The sequence below is a fragment of the Pan paniscus genome, chromosome 4 (genome assembly GCF_029289425.2).
Source record: "Pan paniscus chromosome 4, NHGRI_mPanPan1-v2.0_pri, whole genome shotgun sequence".
Lineage (NCBI taxonomy): Eukaryota > Metazoa > Chordata > Mammalia > Primates > Hominidae > Pan > Pan paniscus.
In genome coordinates this window covers 116,881,383-116,907,338 of record NC_073253.2, presented here as the reverse complement: position 1 = coordinate 116,907,338, position 25,956 = coordinate 116,881,383, and the positions used below count along the sequence as shown (strand labels likewise).

General features: G+C 37.3%; 1 pseudogene; it reads right to left on the bottom strand.

Annotated features, from left to right (window-relative positions):
- Positions 1 to 487: 487 nt before the first annotated feature.
- Positions 488 to 1,392, bottom strand: LOC100983488 (large ribosomal subunit protein eL18-like; annotated as a pseudogene).
- Positions 1,393 to 25,956: the final 24,564 nt, after the last annotated feature.

Genomic DNA, 25,956 nt, shown 5'->3' with positions numbered 1-25,956 from the left:
GTGCGTGTTACAGCTCTTAAAGGTGGCGCGTCCAGAGTTGTTTCTTCCTTCTGATGGACTCTTGGTCTTGCTGACTTCAAGAGTGAAGCTGCAGACCTTCGCAGTCAGTGTTACAGCTCTTAAAGGTGCTGCGTCCACAGTTGTTCGTTCCTCCTGGTGGGTTCACGGTGTCTCTGACTTCAGGAGTGAAGCCACAGACCTTCGCAGTGAGTGTTACAGCTCTTAAAGATGGCACGTCGGGAGTTGTTCCTGCCTGCTGGCGGGTTTGTGGTCTCTCTGACTTCAAGAGTGAAGCTGCAGACTTTGCGTTGAGTGTTACAACTCATAAAGGTAGTGTGGACCCAAAGAGTGAGTAGCAGCAAGATTTATTGCAAAGAGCAAAAGAACAAAGCTGCCACAGCATGGAAGGGGACCCAAGTGGGTTGCTGCTGCTGGTTGGGGTGGCCAGCTTTTATTGCCTTATTTGGCCTCACCCACATCCTGCTGATTGGTCCATTTTACAGAGTGCTGATTGGTCCGTTTTTACAGAGTGCTGATTGGTGTTTTTACAAACCTTTAGCTGGACACAGAACACTGATTGGTGCATTTTTACAGAGTGCTGATTGGTACGTTTACAAACCTTTAGCTAGACACAGAGCGCTGATTGGTGCATTTACAGTCCTTTAGCTAGACAGAAAAGTTCCCCAAGTCGCTACCCCACCCAGAAGCCCAGCCTGCTTCACCTCTCAATTTCACTAAAGGAGGAGCCATAGTTTCCCATTTCTTAATTTCTTTTTTTTTTGTCAGTATCCAAAATCATTTTAATAAGAGGATAGGATCCAGGGTTTGTTTTCATATCTTCGGCTGGCCCGTAGGCCTCCACTGCACTCAAACTTTGGGACCTTGGAGCAAACGTAGGGTTTGGTGTGGCTGTGCCGGGTTGCCGGGGCCTTGCTGAAATGCCAGTACACCTCTGGACCCTTGTGAAGATCGGAGAGCATGACGGTGCTGCAGACCTTGCAGGAGTCCAGGGCCAGCTGGTCAAAAGTGAGGATCTTGCCCCCACCCTGAGGATGCTGCTGCGGTCTGGCCAGCTGGTCACGCGCAGCACACACACCTTCAGTTTGGGCACCTCCTGAACCCGCACATCATCCATTGTGGTCCCCACAACCACAGCCGTTTTGTTTTCCCGGCCGAGAAGCTTCATCATCCGGATCATCTGGCAAAGGGACAGAGGTGGCTGTTTGGTGCGACTCATAAACAACCTCTTCAGCACAACCTGGTTGAATGTGGAGTTGATTAATCTGGCCAGAAACCTGTACAGCTTGACCAACAGCCTCAGGTAGATATCCTGGCTCTTGGGCTCCTTGCGCTGAACCTTTGGTCCTTGTTGTGGCGGATGTGAACTCCCATGATGGCGCCTACACTGGGCCAGGTCCATAAAGCTTAGTTTTCCATTTCTAACAACTTAAGGGAAAAACCTCTCTTTTTAAAAACCTTTCCTAGTTCCACAGCTTTTTTGAGTCTTCCCCTCCCATAACTTACAATAAATATATTTTTAAAAAATCACAGTTGATAAAATACTAGCTTTCGTTAAAGTAGCATAACAACTGAGAGTTTTTCTCCCCCAATATTTTTTGAATGCAACTTTTAAGTGTCAATAGTCCTTTATTTTGTAAGAACTTATTTTGTAAGTTTTATGACATTCCATGTTTTGGTAATCCACAGTTGGTTTATATATAATTGAACAAATTTACATTTTTTAAAAAAATTATAAAACCCTGCATCTTCTGTAGAATAGTTTATTGCCTATGTTTTGAAAGAGACTTCGCTATCTAAATGGAATTTGCGTCACTCCATATGATTTAACTTTACAAAATCCATTTAAATAGAACACAGATTTAAAATAGATTTCTAAAGTGATTTCTACCATAAAAGTTGGGGCAGGGCAAAAGACACATCCTGCCTTGAAGATTTGTGACAAATTTTTCTCACAGAGTGAATTAACCTTAGTTTTTACTTTCTATATAGATGAATAATTTATAATTTTTACATTGTCTTAAAACTAATACAAATTATTTATGGTTGCCAGTTATATGTCATCCTCTGCCATATGTGATGCCCTACTATGTATGGGATTGTCAGCATTTTTCACTCTTGGATATATAAATTGTAACATGCAAACTTCATTTTGACATTTTGGAGTATATTATGACTTAATGTGAGGCCCTTCTTCCATTTTGCCATGGCCAGAAACCATACTGATTCTTCATAAGGTACAGAATATAAAAGTAATATGATATATTATTTTTCTTTAATGAGCATAAAATTAAGGTAAAGTTATAAAAATCCACACGTGGAACAAATAAAGGGAACGTGTAGAAACAAGTACTTATTTGGTAAAGGTGTAGATACGGTATTGTGTAGTAGAAAAGTCACAGGCTGTGATTAAAGAAAAGTGCATTTGATTTATATCCTTCTCAGTGACTGGCTGAATCATCTTCAAAAAGTTATGTGACCACTTCAAGCTTCAGATTCCACATCTGTACATTGGCTATCATAATGCCTACCTCATAGAATTGACATTAAAATTAATTATCAAAACTATGTAGCAGTGAGAACTCATGTAATAGCACCTATACCTGCTCTGTATTCTAGTTTATTCTATAGCAGAATTCTAAGTGTTATGTGGTATAAATAATACATCCTTCTCTACCTAGTGATTTACTTAGCAGCAGTACTGATAATGTAACTATGTATTATGTATTCACATTACAGAATATAACATTATAGCAATGTGTAATAGTTAAATACTGGGATAAAGAATACAGATACTTTGGAGGTTTTCAAGGGGTGGAATAGGTAGAAAAAAGCCGTGATGGATTTAGATGTTTTAGAAGAGTCAAGTAAATATGTGGTTATATTCACAAAAAAATACAGCACCTTTCCCCATTCAGTTATGATTTCATTTAAAATAAATTTGAATATTTCATTAATCATTAATTACTCTGGATTTAAAATTTGATGTCCAAACTTAAAAACTGAAGAATGACGAGAAATAGTAAAAGCTGAATATAACAGAGAATGTATATTGACTCATTTAAAACTCGCTTAGCTTATTAAGATTTGAGGATTCTACAATACGAAATTAAAATTTTCACCTATAGTTGTAGGAAAAGATTGAATTCTTTAAGATTTTGAAATTCTGGAATCTTGTTGTCTAGTAGTGTGAAAGATAGATTAAAATAGGCAAGAAGAAACATTAATACCATTCCAAGTGCGAAGAGAGTGGTTTCTTCTGCCAGTAGGCTCAAAAAGTCTCTGGAGAGAAAGAATTTCTGAGTGAAAATCTGTTGCTCCACCTGCTTTCCTCACCCCCCTTGCCCCCATGTAATGCCTTCAGAAATGCAGAGGATAATTGTTACTTTCGGAAAAACCCAGGTATTAGAAGACAGTTGCCCAGAAAAGGACATATTAGTAAGCGTAAGCATTCCTGACAACATTTGGCAGACGATCACAATATAGTGTCATCTGAATGAAATATATGGTGGTATAATTCAAATAACTCTTTATTCTAGAATTAGTGCAATAGCCTTCTGTTTTTATATGTTGAATATAATAACAAAACCAAAGGCCACTGGACTCCAGTTGTCTTTCATTCATGTCAGTATTATAGAAAGATATTCTCTGATAAATTGGCACATTTGGTCATAGTTCTCTTTTCAGGTACAACTTTAATACAGTTTCTTTATGGCTATCCCTGTTTTTGCTTATAATTTAGCCATATTTCCACTTTTAACACTTGATCTTAGCCAAAAGGCTGAAAGGCGATACGTTTCTGGTTTTTAAATGCTCTTATAGTTTCTTTTATCTTAAAACATTTTATTTCTTTAGCAATAAGCTGTTTATAGAAACATACATTAAACAGACTAAATCCATTCCATTATATGAACAATATAAGATAAGTATTCCTATTTAATACAAAAAAAGATAATACCATTGCCTTCTGGGAGTTCATTCTATCAGGTTGTATAGAGATTCACTTTAACTGTCATATGATACACTGTCTGGTAAATGCTGTAAAATACTAGTGAAGTAAATTTGAGTATATTGATTTACTTTTAAACTTGTTTCATTCCACTGCATACAGAAAAACTCATAATTTGCTTGGAGTCGTATTCAAAAATGAGTTCTATTCACACCATAATTTTATTTTGTGACAGAACAGTGAATCTTGATTAGATAAAAGTTAAAAAATGGCTTAAAATATTCATTTAGTCAACATCAAAAAATATGGTAAAGATCTAAACTAAATACAGAAAATGTTTAAATTATTATATTGAAAATAACTTTTTGTATATTGCTACAGAAGCTTTTTTTTTAGTTGACATATTCCTATTCTAAAAATACCTTTTAAAACCTTGGATAAATGAATTATCTCCATATATCAACTATTCTAATATTTTTACCTACTTAAATCAGGGGTACATGGACTGCAAATTGAAAGCTATAGAAAGACTGATGAAACCTTCTAAACTTACCATTTGGTAACTATCACATTAATAGTTGTTTCGGGTAATAATCAACGGATGTTAAAAATAGTGGATAAAAGTTTAATTAGAAGCAGAATATTTATAGCATCTTAACATTTTGACATAAGATATTTATTAAATAGAAAGGGAAAAAGATTAACTTTACAGTGAAAAATAAATCTGGCAAATATTATCTAAACTAAGTGATCAAAGTTATCACCAATAAAGGAACAGAGCAGACGTTTGCCTATGAATATGATGCACTTGAAAAAAACATATCATTTCTATAGAATCTCTTAGAAAAACTTGTAACATGAATCTGTTTATGAGAAAACATCAAGCAAACCCAGTTTAAGGAACAGTCAATAAAATAAATGAAACCCTTCAAAACTATCAACTTCATAAAAAACAAGAAAACTAAGGTACTGTTTCAGATAAAAAGAGATGAAAGAGGCCGGGTGCGGTGGCTCATGCCTGTAATCCCAGCACTTTGGGAGGCCAAGGCGGGCAGATCACCTGAGGTTGGGAATTCGAGACCACCGTGACCAACATGGAGAGACCCCGTCTCTACTAAAAATACAGAATTAGCCGGGTATGGTGGTGCATGCCTGTAATCCCAGCTAATTGGGAGGCTGAGGCAGGAGAATCGTTTGAATCCGGGAGGTGGAGGTTGCAGTGGGCCGAGATTGCACCATTGCACTCCAGCCTGAGCAATAAGAGCAAAACTCCGTCTCAAAAAAAAAAAAAAAAGAGTTGAAAGAAATATGAAAACTGACAACAATGAGGTATTTTTGTGGGGTGCCTTTTTGTTGGGATTTTACTGTTTTTCTCATGATTAAACTGGGGTTGTAGGTTTTACAGAGAAATGCTGTAGACATAAAGTGTTATTTTTATAATCTTGAGTATGTACTTTCACTGTATGATTGCTTATAATGACCTTGATCACCTGGGTCAGGTATCATTTGCCATGTTTTTCCACTGCAATTTTCCAGAGTAATATTACTGTATCCATCCCCCCCTTTTATACTGTATTCTCTGAAGGAGTTACTACATGCAGCCTAGATTTAAGAAGTGAGGAGTTAGCTCTCACCATTTGAGGACACAGAGTCTTCATTAGCTATTTGGAATTCTTCTGTATAGGAGATTTGCCTATTCTCACTCCCATTCATTTATTTATTGATTTTTTTTCAGTATGTACGTAGATATTTATTTTATACTTTGGGTTATAACCCAATACTATTTTGTTCTTTTTTCTTTTCCTTTGCTTGACTTGTTTTAGCTTGGGCCCTTGGCAAATCTTTCAATTGACTCCTGTGTCCTTTTGACATAACTCCATAATTGTGTGTATTTGTGTGTGTTGTGTGAGTGTGTTAATACTTTTTTGGCACAATAAGATTCTCCCAGTTCATCTGTTGTATTTTCTGCCGAAGTTTCAGAATCAGACATTGCTCCAAGGAGCCTTGGCTTATTTTATTGGAGAATAGTATTAGGACTCTAGATCTGAGCACTATTCTGCTTATTACTACTGGGTGTCATTGTTTTTAGGCCCTCTCAGCTGACAGAGCTGGATAATATATGCATTAATAACCCATGAATATAGGCATATCTATAAATTTTGTTTTATGTAACCACTTGTATCTTTATGAAATTAAACATGAGTTCACACTGATGTCTTCAACTGTAATCCATCACCACATAAGTCACTCCAGCCTTCTTATTTGGCTTATCTGTAAATTTTCACTCCAACAATATGAAATTTGGCTCCAACAATTTGCCACTCATTTATTTATTTGCTCATTTCCAATATTTATAGGTAGCAGTATCAGAAATGTTAGTCCCAAAAGCAATCTTCAAAACGCAGTTCCCATCACAATACCACCGTTATTCATGGAACACAATGTGGAGATTCCTTAAAGAACTAAAAGTAAAATTACCATTTGATCCAGCAATCCCACTACTGGGTATCTACCCAGAGGAAAAGAAGTCATTATATGAAAAAGATGCTTGCACATGCGTGTTTGTAGCAGCACAATTCACAATTGCAAAAACAAGGAACCAACTCAAATGCCCATCAATCAATGATAAAGAAACTGTGGTATATATGTGTATATATATATGTGTGTATATATATGTGTATATGTGTGTATTATATATGTGTGTATATATGTGTATATATATACACGTGTGTGTGTGTATGTGTGTGTGTGTATATATATATATATATATATATATATGTATATGGTGAAATACTACTCAGCCATAAAAAGGAATGAATTAATGTCATTTGCAGCAACCTGGATGAGATTGGAGACTATTATTCTAAGTGAAGTAACTCAGGAATGGAAAATCAAATATTGTATGTTCTCACTCATAAGTGGGAGCTAAGCTATGAGGATGCCAAAGCGTAAGAATGATACAATGGACTTTGGGTACTCAGGGGGAAAGGGTTGGCAGGGGGTGAGGGATAAAAGACTATAATAGGGTGAAGTGTATGTATACTGCTCGGGTGATGGATGCACCAAAATCTCACAAAGCACCACTAAAGAACTTACTTATGTAACCAAACACCACCTGTTCCCCAATAACCAATGGAAATTTAAAAAATGAAAGAATTGTTAATGTCTACTTACATGTGAGAGAGTTTTGTCAACTAGAGTACAATGCTTATATGAAGTCCTCATTTCCAAAGTTATTATCAGTATTTTCCCCATCACTTTTTTTTCAGTGATTTGTTACATACATTTATAATACAGTAAGATTGACTTGCCACCACCTGCATTCCTTTCTGAGATAACTTCAACTTCTAAATGACTTTTTATATTTGCTTACATGAAGGTTTTTGTGCTATAAAGTTTTGCTGCCAACATTGGTTACCATATGGTTATATGTCAAAGTGTGGAGAAATGGCACATTTTATGTTGCAGTCTTATGTGTCTGCCTTTATCTTTCCTTTTCTCTTTTCTTCCTTTTGTTTTTTCATTTTAGCTTCTTCCTCTTCTTATTTCTCCTCCCCTATCTCTTCTTACTCTCCCTCTTCCTCTTCTCTTCTGGCTGCTCTATTTCTTCTACCTCCTTTCTCTTCTTTTATCTCCTTGATTTTCTCTATTTCCTCTTCTCCTTTTCTTAATTGCTCTCCTTTTTATTTATTGGTCTCCTGCCTGCAAAACCTTGCAGTTGGATAAAGTGGTCTTTAACTTACTACCGTAATTTCTAAATCACTTTTTATTTATTTTAAGAACAATCATAAAACCAGTTGCTGTCATTGGAGAGTAGAAAAAATACTTTATAGGAGTGAATGGCTGGAGATAGTAAACATTTTTTTTTCTGCATAAGGTAAATACTAAGTGAAGTAACTCAGGAATGGAAAGCCAAATATTGTATGTTTTAGAAATGAATAGATTCAAGTGAGTAGGAACTAAAATAGTGCACATTTTAATTAATAGAGTAGAAATAAGAATGAAATGATTATATATAGCAGATAAGCATCCTTCCCTATTATAATTAGCAGCTGTTGTACTTGAGCTAATGAACTCCCTGGGTTTCTTGTTTCCACACTTCATGTTCTGCAGAGGAGCAGGCCCCTCTCCAGCCCAATAGAGTGAATTTTTTTCAGCATGCACCCCTACACTAAACAAAATTCACACTAAACAAAATCCACCCTGAGAAAGCATGTGATGCAGTTGTAAACAACTATTGTGAGGGCAGTAAATCTACCAGAAGGCTCTGGGAAGGGTTTGAGGTTTATAAAGTTTTATAAAGAGTCTTTTAAGCAATCCCTTTTTTTGCAAGTTGTCTTTGACATGTCAGCATGTGGTACATGAGATTTTAGCAACTGTCTAGGGTTAGGAGAGAAGCTAAACTGAAGACAACATGCTAACAGTGACAGACTGGATGAAATGGAAGATACTTTGGGATTTGAATGAAAATATTAAACAACCGTATTAACCTCAAATACTACCCTAGTCTAAAGTTCTGCTTATGTGGGATTATGAATTATTTTATTGGCTAAGCCTTTTGGAGTTGTGTTCCCTGTTACTTGCAACTACAAACTTTGAGTCTTTTTGACATGCTGCTAAAAAAATTTCTAAGATACTGAGATTATTGTAAGATCACAGAAGTTATAGTTTTAAAATTTCTTAAGAAACATTTATTTTCCAGAGAATAGAAAATATGACACCTCACACATACCATATAATTTCCTTATTTAAAGTGTACAGTTCAGTTTTGTTTCATATATTTGCAGGATGAGCAACTATCACCAAAATTAATTTTCAAATAGTTTTATTACTCTCTTCCTCCAAAAACCCCATACCCATTAACAGTCATTCCCCATTCCTTCTCTGCTGCCACCTTCCCAACTCAGTCCCAGGCAACTTCTTCTGATTTTTCTGACTATAGATTTGCCTGTTCTAGACATTTCACATAAATGGGATCACATGATATGCAGCCTTTTGTGATTGACTTCTTTCACTTAGTGTAAATGTTTCCAAGGTTTACCTGTGTTGTTCTATGTACAAATTCTTGATCCTTATTTCTGAATGATATTTTGTTATATGAGTATATGACACTTTGTTTATTCATTCCTGTCAGCTGATGGAATTATGGACTCTCTTTACTTTTTGAGTATATGAGTAATGCTGCTATGATGATTCATGTGCAAGTTTTTTGTGGGCGTGTTTTTATTTATCTTGGGTACACCTAGGAGTGGAATTGTTGGGTCATATGGCGACTCTATTATTAAGACTTGAAAACCTGACAAACTATTTTCCAAAATGACTGCAGCACTTTGCATTTCTACCAGTAATGGACGAGGGACCCTGTTTCTCCACATTCTCATCAATCCTTGCTGTTGTCTTAAATGTAGACATCCTGGTGAGTGTGAAATTGTATCTTGCCACTAATGATGTTGAGCATCTTTTCTTTGTCTTATTGGCCATTTGTGTGTCTTCTTTGGAGAAATACCTATTCAAATCCTGTGACTATTTTTAATTTGGGTGAGCTACCTATGGGCTGTCTTTTCATTTCTTGATAGTGTCCTTTGAAGCACAAAAGTTTTAATTTGATGAAGTCTTATGCTTTTTTTTTTCTTTTTAAAATTAGACTTTAAATTCTGGGATACAAGGGCAGAATGTGCAGATTTGTTACATAGGTATACATGAGCCATGGTGGTTTGCTGCACCTATCAACCCATCATCTATTTCTTCTGTTATCCCTCCCTAAGCCCCCCACCCCCCGACAGGCCCCAGTGTGTGATGTTTCCCTCTCTGTGTCCATGTGTTCTCATTGTTCAGCTCCCACTTATGAGTGAGAACATGCTGTTTTTCGTTTTCTATTCCTGTGTTAGTTTGCTGAGAATGATGGTTTCCAGCTTCATCCATGTCCCTGCAAAGAACATGAACTCATCGTTTTTCATGGCTGCGTAGTATTCCATGGTGTATATGTGCCACATTTTCTTTATCCAGTCTATCATTGATGGGCATTTGGCTTGGTTCCAAGTCTTTGCTATTGCGAATAGTGCTGCAATAAACATACGTGTACATGTGTCTTTATCGTAGCATGATTTATAATCCTTTGGGTATATACCCAGTAATGGGATTGCTGGGTCAAATGGTATTTCTGGTTCTAGATCCTTGAGGAATTGCCAAACTGTCTTCCACAATGGTTGAACTAATTTACACTGCCACCAAGAGTGTAAAAGTGTTCCTATTTCTCCACATCTTCACCACCATCTGTTGTTTCCTGACTTTTTAATGATCACCATTCTAACTGACATGAGATGCTATCTCATTGTGGTTTTAATTTGCATTTCTCTAATGACCAGTGATGATGAGCTTTTTTTCATATGTTTGTTGGCTGCATAAATGTATTATTTTGAGAAGTGTGTGTTCATATCCTTTGCCCACTTTTTGATGTGATTGTTTGTTTAAGTTCCTTGTAGATTCTGGATATTAACCGTTTGTCGATGGATAGATTGCAGAAATTTTCTTCCATTCTGTAGGTTGCCTGTTTACTCTGATGATAGCTTCTTTTGCTGGGCAGAAGTTTTTTTGTGTTTGTTTGTTTTTTTTCTGAGACAGAATCTCACTCTGTTGCCAGACTGGAGTGCAGTTGTGTGATCTTGGCTCACTGCAACCTCCACCTCTTGGGTTCAAGTGATTCTCCTGCATAGGGCTACTGAGTGGCTGAGACTAGAGGCGTGCACCACCACACCTAGCTAATTTTTGTATTTTTACTAAAGATGGGATTTCACCATGTTGGCCAGGATGGTCTCAATATCTTGAACTCATGATCCACCTGCCTCGGCCTCCCAAAGTGCTAGGATTACAGGCATGAGCCACCGTGTCTGGCCAAAAGCCCTTTGGTTTAATTAGATCCTATTTACCAATTTTGGCTCTTGTTGCCATTGCTTTTGGTGTTTTAATCCTGAACTCTGTGCCCATTCCTATGTCCTGAATGGTATTGCCTAGGTTTTCTTCTAGGGTTTTTATGGCTTTAGGTCTTACGTTTAAGTCTTTAATCCATCTTGAGTTAATTTTTGTGTAAGGTATAAGGAAGGAGTCCAGTTTCAGTTTTCTGCATATGGCTAGCCAGTTTTCCCAACACTATTTATTAAATAGGGAATCCTTTCCCTATTGCTTGCTTTTGTCAGGTTTGTCAAATATCAGATGGTTGTAGATGTGTGACATCATTGCTGAGGCCTCTGGTCTGTTCCATTGGACTATATATCTGTTTTGGTACTACTACAATGCTGATTTGGTTACTTTAGCCTTGCAGTATAGTTTGAAGTCAGGTAACGTGATGCCTCCAGCTTTGTTCTTTTTGCGTAGGATTATCTTTGCTGTATGGGATTTTTTTTTTTTTTTTTGGTTCCTTATGAACTTTAAAGTAGTTTTTTCTAATTCTTGAAGAAAGTCAATGGTAGCTTGATGGGGATAGCATTAAATCTATAAATTACTTTGGGCAGTATGGCCATTTTCATGATTTTGATTCTTCCTATCCATGAGCATGAAATGTTTTTCCACTAGTTTGTGTCCTCTCTTATTTCCTTGAGCAGTGGTTTTTAGTTCTTGAAAATGTCCATCACATCGTTTGTAAGTTCTATTCCTAGGTATTTTATTCTCTATGAAGCAATAATGAATGTGAGTTCACTCATGATTTGGCTCTCTGTTTATCCGTTATTGGTATGTAGGAATGCTTGTGATTTTTGCACATTGATTTTGTATCCTGAGATTTTGCTGAAGTTGCTTATCAGCTTAAGGAGATTTTGGGCTGAGACAACGGGGTTTTCTAAATATGCAATCAATGTCATCTGCACACAGAGACAATTTGACATCCTCTCTTCCTATTTGAATACCGTTTATTTCTTTCTCTTGCCTGATTGCTGTGGCCAGAACTTCCAATACTATGTTGAATAGGAGTGGTGAGATGAGGCATCCTTTTCTTGTGCTGGTTTTCAAAGGGAATGCTTCCAGTTTTTGCCCATTCAGTATGATATTGGCTGTGGGTTTGTCATAAATAGCTCTTATTATTTTGAGACACATTCCATCAATACTGAGTTTATTGAGAATTTTTAGCATGAAGGTGTGTTGAATTTTATCGAATAGCTTTTCTGCATCTATTGAGATAATCATGTAATTTTTGTCACTGGTTCTGTTTATGTGATGGATTACGTTTATTGACTTACGTACGTTGAATCAGCCTTGCATCCCAGTGATGAAGCCAACTTGATCGTGTTGGATAAGCTTTTTGATGTGCTGCTGGATTTGGTTTGTCAGAATTTAATTGCGGATTTTCACATTGACGTTCATCAGGGATATTGGTCTGAGGTGTTCTTTTTTTGTTGTGTCTCTTCCAGGCTTTGGTATCAGGATGATGCTGGCCTCAATATGTGAGTTAGGGAGGAGTCCCTCTTTTTCTATTGTTTGAAATAGTTTCATAGGGAATGGTGCCAGCTCCTCTTTGTACCTCTGGTGAATTTGGCTGAGAATCTGTCTGGTCCTGGGCTTTTTTTAGTCGGTAGGCTAACAATTACTGCCTCAATTTCAGAACTTGTTATTGGTCTATTCAGGGATTCAAGTTCTTCCTGGTTTAGAACTAGGAGGGTGTATGTTTACAGGAATGTATCCATTTCTTCTAGATTTTCTAGTTTATTTGAATAGTGTTGTTTATAGTATTCTCTGATGGTAGTTTGTATTTCTGTGGGATCAGTGGTGATATCCCCTTTTTCATTTCTTATTGTGTCTATTTGATTCTTCTCTCTTTTCTTTATTAGTCTGCCCAGCTGACTAGCTATTTTGTTAATATTTTCAAAAAACCAGCTCCTGGATTCATTGATTTTTTGAAGGGTTTTTTGTGTCTCTGTCTCCTTCAGTTCTTCTCTGGTCTTAGTTATTTCTTGTCTTCTGCTACCTTTTGAATTTGTTTGCTTTTGCTTCTCTAGTTTTTTTTAATTTTGATACTAGGATGTCGATTTTAGATCTTCCTGCTTTCTCCTTTGGGCATTTAGTGCTGTAAATTTCCCTCTAAACACTGCTTTAGCTGTGTCTGAGGGATTCTGGTACACTGTGTCTTTTTCTCATTGTTTTCGAAGAACTTATTTATTTCTGCCTTAATTTTGTTATTTACCCAGTAGTCATTCAGGAGCAGGTTGTTCAGTTTCCATGTAGTTGTGCAGTTTTGAGTGAGTTCCTTAATCCTGAGTTCTAATTTGATTGCACTGTGGTCTGAGAGACTGTTATGATTGCCATTCTTTTACATTTGCTGAGGAGTGTTTTACTTCCAATTATGTGGTGAACTTTATAATAAGTGCAATGTGGTGCTGAGAAGAATGTATAATCTGTTAATTTGGGGTGGAGAGTTCTGTAGATGTCTATTAGGTCTGCTTGGTCCAGACCTGAGTTCAAGTCCTGAATATCCTTGTTAATTTTCTGTCCTATTGATTTGTCTAATATTGACAGTGGGGTGTTAAAATCTCCCACTATTATTGTTTGGGAGTCCATGTCTCTTTGGAGGTCTCTAAGAACTTGCTTTATGAATCTGGGTGGTACTGTATTGGGTGCATATATATTTAGGATAGTTAGCTCTTCTTGTTGCATTGATTCCTTTACCATTATGTAATGCCCATGTTTGTCTCTTTTGATCTTTGTTGTTTTAAAGTGTGTTTTATCAGAGACTAGGACTGCAACCTCTGCTTTTTTTTTTTTTTCGTTTCATTTGCTTGGTAAATCTTCCTGCATCCCTTTGTTTTGAGCCTATGTGTGTCTTTGCATGTGAGATGGGTCTCCTGAATACAGCACACTGATGGGTCTTGACTCTATCCAATTTGCCAGTCTGCACCTTTTAATTTGGGCATTTAGCCCATTTACATTTAAGGTTAATATTATTATGTGTGAATTTGATCCTGTCATTATGATGCTAGCTGGTTATTTTGCCTGTTAGTTGATGCAGTTTCTTCATAGCGTCGATGGTTTTTACAATTGGGTATGTTTTAGCAGTGGCTGGTACCTGTTTTTCCTTTCCATATTTATTCCTTCCTTCAGGAGCTCTTGTAAGACAGGCCTGGTGGTGACAAAAATCTCTCAGGATTTGCTTGTCTGTAACAGATTTTATTTCTCCTTTGCTTATGACACTTAGTTTGGCTGGATATGAAATTCTGGGTTGAAAAAATTTTTTTTAAGAATGTTGAATATTGGTCCCCACTCTTCTGGCTTGTAGGGTTTCTTGCAGAGAGATCAGCTGTTAGTCTGATGGGCTTCCCTTTGTGGGTAACCCTACCTTTCTCTCTCTGTGGCTGCCCTTAACATTTTTTCCTTCATTTTAACCTTGGTGAATCTGATGATTATGTGTCTTGGGGTTGCTCTTATCGATGAGTATCTTTGTGGTGTTCCCTGTATTTCCTGAATTTGAATGTTGGCCTGTCTTGCTAGGTTGGGGAAATTCTCCTGGATAATATTCTGAAGAGTGTTTTCCAACTTGGTTCCATTCTCCCCGTCACTTTCAGGTACACCAATCAAACATAGGTTTGGTCTTTTCACATAGTCCCATATTTCTTGGAGGCTTTGTTCATTCATTTTCTTTCTTTTTCTCTAATCTTGTCTTTGTGCTTTATTTCTTTAAGTTGATCTTCAATCTCTGATATCCTTTCTTCTGCTTGATTGATTTGGCTATTGATACTTGTGTATGCTTCATGAAGTTCTCGTGCTGTGTTTTTCAGCTCCATCAGGTCATTTATGTTCTTCTCCAAACTGGTTATTCTAGTTAGCATTTCCTCTAACCTTTTTTTCAAGCTTCTTATCTTCCTTGCATTGGGTTCAAACATGCTCCTTTAGCTCAGAGAAGTTTTTTATTACCCACCTTGTGAAGCATATTTCTGTCAGTTCATCAAACTCATTCTCTGTTCAGTTTTGTCCCTTGCTGGTGAAGAGTTGTGATCCTTTGGAGGAGAAGAGGCATGCTGGTTTTAGGAATTTTCAGCCTTTTTTTGCTGGTTTTTCCTCATCTTCATGGATTTATCTACCTTTGGCCTTTGATGTTGGTGACCTTCAGATGGAGTTTCTGTGTGGATGTCCTTTTTGTTGATGTTTGTGCTATTCCCTTCTGTTTGTTAGTTTTCATTTTAACAGTCAGGCCCCTCTGCTGCATGTCTGTTGGAGTTTGCTGGAGGTCCACTCCAGACCCTGTTTGCCTGGGTATCACCAGTGGAGGCTGCAGAACAGCAAAGATTGCTGCCTGTTCCTTCCTCTGGAAGCTTCGTCCCAGAGGGGCACCTGCCAGATGTCTGCCAGAGCTCTCCTGTATGTCTGTTGACCCCTGCTGGGAGCTGTCTCCCAGTCCGGAGGCACGGGGGTCAGGGACCCACTTGAGGAGGCAGTCAGTCCCTTAGCAGAACTCAAGCACTGCGGTGGGAGATCTGCTGCTCTCTTCAGAGCTGGCAGGCAGAAACATTTAAATCTGCTTAAGGTGTGCCCACAGTTGCCCCTTCCTCCAGGTGCTCTGTTCCAGGGAGATGGGAGTTTGATCTATAAGCCCCTGACTGGGGCTGCTGCCTTTTTTTCAGAGATGCCCTGCCCAGAGAGGACGAATTTGTTATTACCCACCTTCTGAAGCCTACTTCTGTTAATTCGTCAAACTCATTTTCTGTCCAGTTTTGTTCCCTTGCTGGCAAGGAGTTGTGTGATCCTTTGGAGGAGAAGAGGCATTCTGGTTTTTGGAATTTTCAGAGCTGTGGTGGACTCCACCAAGTCCAAACTTTCTGGAAGCTTTGTTTACACTGTGAAGGGAAAACTGCCTACTCAAGCCTCAGTAATGGAGGATGCCCCTCCCCCCACCAAGCTCAAGAGTCTCAGGTCGACTTCAACTGCTGTGCTGGCAGTGAGAATTTCAAGTAAGTGGATCTTAGCTTTCTGGGCTCCATGGGGTTGGAACCTGCTGAGTTAGACAACTTGGCTCCCTGGCTTTAGGCCCCTTTCCAGGGGAGTGAACAGTTCTGTCTCGCTGGCATTCCAGGCACCACTGGGATATGAAAAAAAACTCCTGCAGCTAGCTTGGTGTCTGCCCAAATGGCTGCCCAGTATTCTGCTCAAAACCCAGGGCCATGGTGGTGTAGGCACCTGAGGGAATCTCCTGGTCTGCAGGTTGTGAAGACTGTGGGAAAAGCAAATTAGATATAAAAGTAATGTTTTTTAACTCAATAAAGGTCATATATGATAAACCCACAGTTAACTTCATACTCAGTGATGAAAAGTTGAAAGGTTTTTCTTTAAGATCTGAAATAAAACAAGGATGCCCACTCTTAACACTTCTATTCAATATAGTACTGAAAGTCTTAGCCAGAGCAATTAGGTAAGGAAAAGGAAAGACATCCCAATAGTAAAAAAGGTTTAATTGTCTATGTTTGCTGATGACATGATCTCATATACAGAGAACCCTATGGAGTCTTCCAAAAAACTGTTAGAGCTGATAAATTCAATACAAGTACAATATACAAAATCATTATATAAAAATCAGCAGTTTTTGTATGCGCTAATAATGACTTATGTAGGAGAGATAGCAAGGAAACAATACTATTTACAATAGATAAACAATATTCTTAGGAATACATTTAACTGAGAAGGTAAAAATCTATACACTGAAAAATATAAAACATTGATGAAAAAAATTGTCGAAGGCACGAATAAATGAAAAGATATCCCATGTTCATGGATTGGAAGAATTAGTATTGTTAAAATGTCCAAACTACTCAAAGTGATCTACAGATTTAATGTAATCCCTATCAAAATTCCAATGCCATTTTCACAGTAATAAATAAAAAATCCTAAAATTTGTCTAGAATCATGAAAGACCCCAAATAAGCAAATCCATCTTGAGAAAGAAGAAAGCTGGAGGCATTATACTTACTGATTTCAAAATATATTAAAAGCTGTGGTACTCAAAACATGGCACTGGCATACAAACAGACACATTAACAAATGGAACAGGATAGAGAGCCCAAAAATGAACCCACAGATTTTCATTCAATCGATTTTTGGTAAAAGTGCTAAGATCACACAATGGGGAAAGGGGAATCTATTCAATAATTGGTGTTGGTATGATTGGATATCCACATGCACAAGAGTAAAACTGGATGTTTATCTCACACCATATTCAAAGGTCACACCATATTCAAAGGTCAACTTGCAATAAATTAAAGACTCAAATATAAGTCTTAGAGTGTAAAACTAGTAGAAGAAAACAGGGGAAATGCTCCATGATGTTGGTCTGGACAATAATCTTTTTTTTTCCTGATGTAACAACAAAAGCATAGGCAATAAAAGCAAAAAATAGACAGATGGAACCATATCAAACTAGAAAGATTCTACACAGCCAAGGAAACAATAAAGAGAGTGATGAGACAACCTATGAAGTGAGAGAAAATGGGCAAAAAAATCATAAAATGGGCAAAAAATAAAAAAACCTATGAAGTGAGAGAAAATGGGCAAAAAATCTGAATAGCCATTTCTCAGGAGAAAATATATAAATGGCGAACAGGTTTCTGAAAACATGCTAAAAATCACTAATAATCAGGAAAATGAAAATTAAAAGTATAATGAAATATTATCTTTCACTTGCTAGAATGGCTATTATCTAAAGGACCAAAGATCACACCCGTTGAAGATGTGAAGAAAGAGAACCCTTATACACTATTAGAGATGATGTAAATTAGTGCACTTGTTATGGAAAACAGCATGGAAATTTCTCAGAAAACTAAAAGTAGGACTACTATATGATTCAGCCCTGCCTCTTCTTTTTGTATATCAAAAGGAAATGACGTGAGTATGTTGAAGAAGTATACAGACTCTCATTTTCATGGAAGCATTATTCACAACTGACAAGATATGAAATCAGCCTAAGTGCATAACAACAGATGAATGAATACAGAAACTTTGGTACATATAAACAATATAATACTATTTCACCTTTACAAAGAAGGAAATCTACTTATTTGTGACAACATGGATGAACCTGCAGGACATTATGTTAAGTGAAATAAGCCAGACGGAAAGACGAGTATTGCATAATTTCACTTACAGGTAGAACTTTGTAAGTTAAATTTATACAAGTAGAGAGTAGAACGGTAGGTAATAGAGGCTGGAAGTGGGGGAGGAGATTGCAAAAGAGGACAGGTTGGTCAAAGTGTACAAAATTTCAGTTAGACAGGAAGTGTATTTGTCCCAAGTGTCTATTGCTACCATCTTTATGTCCATGAGTATCCAATGTTTAGCTCTCACTTATAAGTGAGAACATATGGCATTTGGTTTTCTGTTCCTGTGGTAACTTGCTTAGGATAATGACTCCCAGCAACATTCGTGTTTCTGCAAAAGACATGATTTCAATTTTTAATGTCTGCATAGTATTCCATGGTGTGTGTGTGTGTGTGTGTGTGTGTGTGTGTGTATATATAATATTTTCTTTATCCAGTCCCCTGTTGATGGGCAGCTAAGCTGATTCCATGTCTTTGACATTGTGAATAGTGCTGTAATGAACATACAAGTGCACGTGTATTTTTGGTAGAACAATTTATTTTCTTTTGGATATATACCTACTATTGGTATTGATTGCTGGGTCAAATTGTAGGTTTGATTTAAGTTCTTTGAGTAATCTCCAAACTGCTTTCCACAATGGCTGAACTAATTTACATTCCCACCAACAAGTGTTTAAGCATTACCTTTTAGGAAACACCATTTAGCCTTGGGAAAGAATTTATGATGAAATCCTCAAAAACAATTGTAACAAAAACAAAAATTTGACAAGTGGGGTCTAATTAAACTGAAAAGCTTCTGTACAGAAAAAGAAACTATCAACAAACAGAGAATGTACAGAATGGGAGAAAATATTCACAAACTATGCAACTGACAGAGGTGTAATATCCAGAATCTATAAGGAACTTAAGCAAGTCAACAAGCAAAAACCAACCACATTAAAGAGAGGGCAAAAGATACAAACACACTTTCTCAAAAGAAGACTTACAAGTGGCCAAGAAACATATGAAAAAATGGTCAACATAAGTAATCATCAAAGAAATGCAAATGAAAAGCATGGTGAGATTCTATTCAGTATAAAGATTGAGAGCTATTGAGGTCACTCTTCAGTCTCTGGTCTTGGCTTCTAAATTTAGAGGCAATGGGTATAAGCTGAGTTAGTTTTGCACAAATTGCATAGCTTATTTTCTGCCTTGACTGCAATACCCAACTTAGTGTTTGCATTTTTGCAGTGGGTTCTCTTTCTGGCTTGCTTGTGGAGTTTTTGCTTGTCCTACAAAACTCAGGTATAATTATTTGCAGTCTAAGGCACCCCATTTACGGATGAAGTCTTTGCAACTGGAATTGAATTTAACACTTTCGAATTCAGTTTCCAAAGAAGACTTGACAATGAATCAATCAGTCAATCTATCTCTCTCTTTTTGTTTGTGTTGCCTATTTTCTCTGTACTTTCGCATACTTGCTGTCATAGAGTCAACTGGGGCCTCAAGATGCTTAGTGGTTCCTTTGTAACAACTTTTAGTTAAATGCAATATAGTCCTCCTCTTTTAAAGTATCAGAGGGCTATACTTGTTATTTGTTTTGACCAACTCATAAAGAGTGCCAAGTGCTAACACAAGGGCAGGCAATAGGTAGAATATAATCTTTGTTGGTGAAAAGGAATCAAGAAAAGTAGCCATATTATTTAAGTCCAACTCAGTAAGAATTATATATGTGTCTAATCATAGGAAATGACATTCATATTGCCTAAACTGTCCTAACTTGACATTTGTGATTAGATTTATGTTGAATAATACTCTTTTTAGCAGCACTGTGCACAATTGCTAGTGGAGTTGAGAGGTTTAGCCTTCTTACTTTAGTTTAATGTGGAAACAAATACTGCGCAGAGTTATTAAAGAATCATAGAAATTATATTTTATTTTCTATAACTGATTCCATTTTTTTCATGAGACATTACACAGTAGGGTTACTGGGAAGGAACGGAGATTGGAGAAGGAGAAGGCACTTAAAACTGATTCAACTTCCATTCTAATACTGTCTTTTTGACTTTGTCTCTTGGGGGCAAAAGTTCTTGCAGAATTTTTCACCCTCCTTCTCTCCTACCCTGGAGAGTGACTTACCTGACTACAGTGAGAAGGAGCTGGGCCTTTGGATAGGCAGGCTCCTTTCTGTTTTTTGATGTTCTCTGATATGTGCAGGTTAGTCTAGTCTACACACTATGCTGCTGCCCTGCTGAGACCAGCTCAGTCGGGGAGACCCTAACCCAGTGGTGCTAGAGGAATTAAAGACACACACACAGAAATATAGAGGTATGAAGTGGGAAATCAGGCATCTCACAGCCTTCAGAGCTGAGAGCCCTGAACAGAGATTTACCCATGTATTTATTAACAGCAAGCCAGTCATTAGCATTGTTTCTATAGATATTAAATTAACTAAAATATCCTTTATGGGAAACAAAGGATGGGCCGAATTAAAGGAATAGGTTAGGCTACTTAACTGCAGCAGGATCATGTCCTTAAGGCAGAGATTGCTCATGCTATTGTTTGTGGCTTAAGAATGCCTTTAAGCGGTTTTCCGCCCTGGGCGGGCCAAGTGTTCCTTGCCCTCATTCCGGTAAACCCACAACCTTCCGGCGTGGCCGTTATGGCCATCATGAACATGCCACAGTGCTGCAGAGATTTGGTTTATGGCCAGTTATGGGGCCAGTTTATGGCCAGATTTTGGGGGGCTTGTTCCCAACACTGCCCAACCCAATGACACTACTCCTGCCTGGCGTTTTGCAAGCTTCCATGGCTGAAGTCTACAGACCACACTACTTGCTCCCTGTTGTAAAGATCTCACTCATTACACTTCTTATCAATCTCATAATTTCACTGGCCAACTGGTTCTCTCAGCTGCCGGGTCTTTCCCGCAGACCTGGCTAACCGACAGATGAAAGGAGTACTCAGACACAGGTACACAGTATAAGAGCAGCTAGGGGACTGCTGGTCTCTAGTGGCCAAAGTGCCGCCACCCTGAGAAGCTGGAGCTACTTGCTTTTATTCAGTGTAGGCACAATGCCAAAAGCCTGGAGCAAACACAATCTGTGGGTAATTAACATTTATTGTTCCCCTTTCAGGGAACATCAGGCATGTGGATGATCAAAGGTCTGCTCCTGGTCAACATAAATAAACAAGCCTGTTTAAGATGAATTCCCCTACACTCCCTTGTACCTACTCCTTGCCCTCTGCCTCAAGGTGAGAGAACAGCTGCCTTCAGCTATTCTCCCCTAAAGCTCTGCAGAGCCTTCTGACCTTTCAGAAGGCCTGCTCCTTTCCCTGTAGTTTCTCTCACCACTCTGACCAATCTCCTACAGTCAGCATTTCTAAGTCAGCTCACTGAGGCATGTGGAGTGTTCTAGATACACTAAGTACTATTTGCAGACTATAGGGAGTAAGGGATATGAAGTTTGTCTCAGTCTGATTGATCTTGACATCTCTTTGTTTCTGTGCCATTCTAGTGCTCCTGCCTCACATTTGAATTGGGAATAAACCAAATGCCAGGCTTCCCACAAAATGCTATATTTTCACCCAGGCTATGCCTATGGAAGTATGTCACTTGTCCTGATGTTTTCAGGTTCCTTAACATTAAAATGTAATCCCTTACACTGACGTTTAGCCCCATACAGGCAGTATATCAATAACTGATTCCTGACCAGCTCCCCTCATGTGTCTCTTTCCTTCTTTTCACATATTCTCTGGGTAGAAGGAATGGGACTTCTACTTGCCCTTTTTCTTTGGACTTCTACTTCCCCTTTTCCTTTGGACTTCTGCTTCCCCTTTTTCTTTCTGTTATGTCACATTTTCCTTCTTCCCAGGAACACTGAGTCTTATGGCTGAGCATTAAAAACAGATAAATAAGAGTTAAGATAAACTCATCTCATGATAAGGGGACACATTAGGAAAATATTTTTATCTGTCACATGTACATTTTTGAAAATCACATTTCTTTTCTTTTTTTTTTTTTTGAGATGGAGTCTTACTCTGTCACCAGGCTGGAGAGTGCAGTGGAACAATCTCGGCTCACTGCAACCTCCGCCTCCTGGGTTCAAGTGATTCTCCTGCCTCAGCCTCCTCAGTAGCTGGGGCTACAGGTGTGTGCCACCATGCCCAGCTAATTTTTGTGTTTTTAGTAGAGACAGGATTTCACCATTTGGCCAGGATAGTCTCAATCTCTTGACCTTGTGATCTACCTGCCTCGGCCTCCCAAAGTGCTGGGATTATAGGCGTGAGCCACCATGCCCAGCCACATTTCTTTTTGAGCTCTGCTGGCAAAGACACCTGGAGCTAATAGAAACGTTGGAAATGTTTGTTTTCTGGATGTTTTGACCCTAACTCTACCACCCCAAGAAATTATCACCACTACTGTAATATAAATAATTAGTTCAATAAATATATTGAAAGCTTGCTGTGTATCAAGCATTATTCTTAGAAGACAATTCTTGAATAGTGACTAAGAGTAAATTGGTCAAAGAAAGCAGCAGGCAATTGGAGTTCACAATATGTATGAAGTGATGGGAAGTTGTACAAAAGATGATCTTGGTTCTGTAGAATATAGGATCCTATTCTTGAGTAACTCATAGTCCAGACGGCCAGGGTGGCATTTAACAAAATACTTATATTTACTTAATAGGCAAATGATTTTAAAATGTCAATTATAAAGTTATATGGAAGTTTAGGTGAAAAAGTGATTGATTCTGCATGGGGAAGTTTAGAGCTATTGATGCTTGAAAACATTTAATGATGAATTTATTGCTGCCTTAAGGCAATTCCAGTCAGCACAGCAGGACTGGTTTTGCTTATGAGCATTTAGTCAAGCTTGTATTACGTTTCTTTACTGTTGTTAAGTTGGCGGAAATGTTTTTATCATTGAGAACTGAAATGGTATATATTTCAGACTTAGGTCCTCATTTTGTTAAAGCAATTTTTGTATGAGCTGAAAAAAAAATCAGAAGTAATTCTAGTCCTTACCAGACACAGTGTGCATAAGGCATAGAAGATAGGCCAGGGTGCCTGGATGTCAGGAGAAAAGAGATAGGATGTGAAGTTAGAATCATGTAGAGCCATTTAGGCCATAAAAAGTTGGGATTTTGTCATAAGAGTAATGAGCAGACATAGATGAGTTTTAAGTAAACCAGTAATAAAAGTCTCATTTGCAATTTTAAGTATCACTCTACTGTGTGGCAAATGGTTTACATGACGGTAAGAGAACTATTGCAATAGCCTATTTAAGAGGTGATAATGGCTTAGTCAATAATGATTATAGTAAAAATGGTGAAAAATAATTGGATTCACTTGTACATTGAAGATAAAGCCAATGTGGCTCCCTGTTATATTGGGTAGAAGCTGGGAGGAAAAGGACAGAATCAAAAATAGTAATTACAATTTTATCTTTAAGCATAAGGGGTAGATGGTGGTACCATTTACTGAAATAGTGAGAACTTGGGGAAGAATAAAATAGGGGTAAAATTGATAGTTCCATTCTAAACATAGTATCTCTAAGAAGCCCACTATGAATATTGTCTAATTAGAAATATATGAATCTGAAATACTTCAAAGGAATACAGGCTGGAGGCTTGCATTTGGATGTGATAGGGAAGTTTAAGTCATTGGGCTAAATAAGATGAGCTGCAACAAGTGTTCCAAAATAGAATAGATGAGCAGAGATGGTTTAAGCAGAGATAGAGCAACCTGAAAAAGTGACTGGTAAAGAGTGGTGAGAGAAAAAAGAGGAATGATGACAGAATTTTAAATTCCTTTTCTCAAAGAGAAAAAAAAAGGTATATCAAATGCTACAGACTTGACAATTAAAACAAGGCATAGATGTGACCACAGAATTTGGTATCAAAGAAGACATTTTGATGATGTAATTTGTATATTTTAAATAACTCTATTGAGGTACAATTGACATACAATACAGAAACCTCTTGTACTTAAAGTGTACTATTCAGTAAGTTTTGACATAAGTGTAGAACCAAGATAATAAGTACATTTACCACTCCCAAGAGTTTTCTTGTTCCCTTTCATTCTTATTCCTCTCTGACTCCTTTTTGTTCCCAGCCAACCACTTCTCTATTTTTCACTATATATATTAGTTTGATTTTCTTAGAATTGTCTAGTGTGGGCTCCTTTTTTTTCCTGACTTTTTTATTTAACATAATTTGAGGTTTATCCAAGTTGTTATGTGTATTGATAGTTCTTATGCTTTTACTGCTTAGTAGTAATTCATTGTATTAATACTCTACAGTTGTTTATTTATTCACTTGTTGAAGAACATGTGGGTTGCTTCCAATTTTAGCTTCTAAAATTAAAGCTTCTCTGAACATTTGTATAGATGGCTTTGGTGGATGTGGGTAGATCATATAGTGTAATGAACTGCCTAAAAATCTGTCATGGCTTGATATTACATACAATTATTTGTATAACCCAATTTTTTGAAGTTTTATAAATATGTTTACATTTAGTTCTATGATTCATTTTGAGTAAACTGTTGAATATGGCATGAGGTATAAATTAAAGTAACTTTTATCTACATATGGATATCCAACTGTACTAGCACAATTTGTTGAAATGCTATTTGTTGTACACCTAATTACTTTTGGATCTTTGTCAAAATTGTTCATTTATGAGTGGATTTTTTTTTCTGGGCTTTTTTGTGTTCCATTGAAATATGTTTTTATTTTAATGCTCTCATTGTCATGCTGTCATGATTATTGTAACTTTATAATAAATCTTGCAGTTGGGTAATATTTGTCCTCCAACTTTGTTCTTTTTCAAAATATTTTGGCTATGCTTGGTCCTTGCCATTTCCATATGAATTTTATAACCAGTTTGTCAATTTCAGAAAATCTGCCTCTTAACAGTTTTGAATGGGCTTATGTTATATCTATAGACCAGTCTGTGGAGAATTGACATGTTAACAATATGGTGCCTTCCAATCCACGAATATGGCATATATCTTTCCACATCTTTAGATCTGCTTTATTTTCTCTCAGCAACATCTTGTAGTTTTCAATATATAATTCTTTTCTATCTTTTGCCAGATTTATCTTAAGTATTTCGAATTTCTGATGCTATTATAAATGGTATTTTTCTTCCCTTTTCAATAGCTTGTGAGCAAAATCTAGACATATAATTGTTTTCTGTTTCTGCTAACTTGATTTTATTTAGGGGGTGTATGTGCAGGTTTTTCACATGGGTAAATGCATGTTTCGTGTACAGATTATTTTTTCACTGAGGCTATGAGCATATTACCCAATAGGTAGATTTTTTTTTATTCTCACCATCCTCCCATTCTCACGCTCAAGTAGTCTCCAATGTCTATTGTTCCCTTCTTTGTGTCCATGTGTACTCAGTGTTTAGCTCCTACTTATAAAAGAAAACACACGGTAGTTAGCTATCTATTTCTGCATTAATTCACTTAGGATAATGGCCACCAGCTGTATTCATGTTGCTGCAAAGGACATAGTTTCATTCCTTTTATGGCTGCATAGTATTCTATTATATATATGTATCACATTTTCTTTATCCAACACACTATTCATGGGGACCTAGTTTGATTCCATGTCTTTGCTATTGTGAAAAGTGCTGTGATGAACATAGGCATGCATGTGTCTTTATGGCCAAAAGATATATATTCCTTTGGGAATAAACCCAGTAATGGGATAGCTGGGTCAAATAGTAGTTTTGTTTTAAATCCTTTGAGAAATCTCCAAACTCATTTCCCCAGTGGCTGAACTAAATAGATTTCCAGTAGCAGTGTGTAAGTCTTCTCTTTTCTATGCAACCTCAACAACCTATGTTATTTTTTGACTTTTTAATAATAGCTATTCTACCTAGTGTGAGATGGTATCTCTGATTTGCATTTCTTTAATATTAGTGATATTCTCA